The sequence below is a fragment of the Rattus norvegicus genome, chromosome 10 (assembly GCF_036323735.1).
Source record: "Rattus norvegicus strain BN/NHsdMcwi chromosome 10, GRCr8, whole genome shotgun sequence".
NCBI lineage: Eukaryota > Metazoa > Chordata > Mammalia > Rodentia > Muridae > Rattus > Rattus norvegicus.
The window spans coordinates 64,399,490-64,401,781 of record NC_086028.1 but is presented as its reverse complement, the minus strand read 5'-3'; the positions used below and the strand labels follow the sequence as shown (position 1 = coordinate 64,401,781).

The window sequence follows — 2,292 nt, the reverse complement described above, 5'->3', positions numbered from 1 at the left end:
CTATGAGGGGAAATAGAGGTCACAGTGTCACCCTGCTGGCCCGGCCACCTCAGTTATCATGTCTAGGCTGGGACAAAACCCTGGGGCTGCAACAGCTTCCTGGTGACATAGGCGCTCCCTAGCCTTGTGTCTGGATTGCTGCCACTATGCCCGGGTTTGGTTTCTCCAATCCCCTGTGTGTGGCCCACCTCAGCCTCTTCATGGGTGGACGGTGGTCCCACTGCCTGCCTAGAGCTCATCCCACATCCGATGTGAGCTTTGACATCAGCATGTGCAGGGCAGGCTCTGCATGCCTCCCTCTCTCCGGGTCTTGAAATCAGAGCACACAGCAGCGGGCTGAGGGCTCCGAGAGAAATCTTACAGTAAAGATACCTGCTGCTATTTGTGGAGCTGACATGTGTATCAAATGACCTGGCCTTGGAATCTTCCCCCCCTTGGTACTAGAAATAAAATCTGACAAGGCCTGAGCTATACCCCTGGCACTTATTCTCTCTTAAAATAAATAAAAAATAAAGGGGTTTATTTCCTGCCACTGCCTCCTGAGTGCTAGTTTTCATGTGTGTGTGCGAGTGCATGTGCATGTGTGTTTACACGCATACGTGAGTGCTGTACCCTGAGGTATCAGACCCCCTGGAGCTGAAGTTACAGGTATGCATTTCTGCATTTCTGCAGCCCTAGGTAGTCCATACTGACTTGAACTTGCTACTCTCCTTCCTCAGGTTCCCCACACCCTTAGGACTGACAGGTGTGCACTGCCTCTGCCCCACCTGCTCCTAACAGGCCTTTGGTAATGATGTCAAACACCCATGATCACACCTGGCAAGGACTGAACATATTTTGGGAAGCACCCACGATGCCCTTGCACCACAGGTGTCTGAATAGTCTGCACCCCAGGACCTTTGTACATGCTGCTGCCCTGCAGGATAGTCCAGACCTCTGTCTCTAGTGTGCACAAGGCTTCTTCCTTACCTTCAGCTATTTTCTCAAATGTCACAGCCCAGTGACCCCTTCACCAAATGTCTTTATTAAACCACGAACAACCCCAGCTCTGAGCTGCTGCTCTACGTAATTCTTACCCAAAGCAGAGCACATCCCATGTGCTTGATTTTAATCAACTCTGCCAGAATGTAAGCTCCAATTAGGTAGGCCTTTTGCTTTTGTACTTTTGAGACAGGATCTCATGGAACCCAGGCCAGCCTTGCACCGACTATGAAACCAAGAGACAACCTCCAACTCAGGACCCTTGGGCCTCAACCTTACCAGTGCTGACATTGCAGGTGTGCTCGGGAATCTATCGTGATACTGACACACTGCCCACCCGTTGTGTTAACTGCTTCTTACCTCTAACACATAGTAGGCGCCTGATATAAATGTGGAGCATAACTGCAAGCCATAAAGGCAGGTTTAGGAACCAGAGAGACAGAGAGAGGGGAAAGGAGAGAGAGGCCATGTGCCTGGTCTCTCACATCCACTGTTGGGGCACCAGGGCCCCATCCATCTGCAGCAATGACCTAACAGTCACCCATCCCTCATACAGCCCTCAGAAGGGCAAAAGGAGAGGTCACAGGTCAATCATTGGTGAGCACCTGACACAAGGCAGGCCCTACTACCTAGAGTCCTTCCTGGGAGAACTGAAGGCACCCAGCCAGCAGTCAATTATAAATAACCGTGTTCCCCGTGGGGACAGGCCTCCACAGCCTGCTCTATCTCTGGGCATTTGTGCAGGAGTGTGAGGGGCAGACACTGCGACTTTCGTTCCACAGACAGAGAAGTGGAGCACACTGGCCTGACTTCTCAGCTAGCTGGCAACCACTGTGGGAGGCAAAGTCTAGACCCCAGAGGCCAGCCAACCCCCTGTTTCCGCAGTGTTGCGGAGGGTCTCAGGACACCCCTCCCCCGGTTCTGCTGCTCTGGTCCTGGTTCCAACGGCATGTGACCTTGGCCTACTCCCCTCTCGAGGGTCCCACCCCAGCTCCCATACCTTGAGCTGGAAGAAGTAATCCTCAACCTGCTCCTCACTCAAGTTCAGCTTGGCGGCCACCAGCTTCTTCAAAGTGGTAGCCACATCCCGAGCCATGCGCACATCGCCACAAACATAGAGGTGGCCCTGCTCCCCGTGGAGCACGCTGAACACATTGGCCAGCTCTTTCTGCAGGATGTCTTGAACGTAGACCTGTAAGCAGAGGACATGGTGAGACCAGCCCTGGATGCTGATGTCACTGTGGTCGGGCACACTGGCCATGGGGAGGGAAGAGGACCATTGAGGGGTTCCGTTAGGAATTCAGCTCAGGA

At 53.1% G+C, this 2,292-nt stretch overlaps 1 pseudogene across 1 annotated transcript in view; it reads right to left on the bottom strand.

The window, feature by feature from the left end:
- The window catches only part of Nos2-ps1 (nitric oxide synthase 2, pseudogene 1), a 47,323-nt pseudogene that overhangs the window by 3,553 nt on the left and 41,478 nt on the right, over positions 1-2,292 (bottom strand). The window contains exon 16 of the transcript XR_010055694.1: positions 1,982-2,173. The product of XR_010055694.1 is annotated as a nitric oxide synthase 2, pseudogene 1 (transcript). The remainder of the gene's footprint in view (positions 1-1,981; positions 2,174-2,292) is intronic.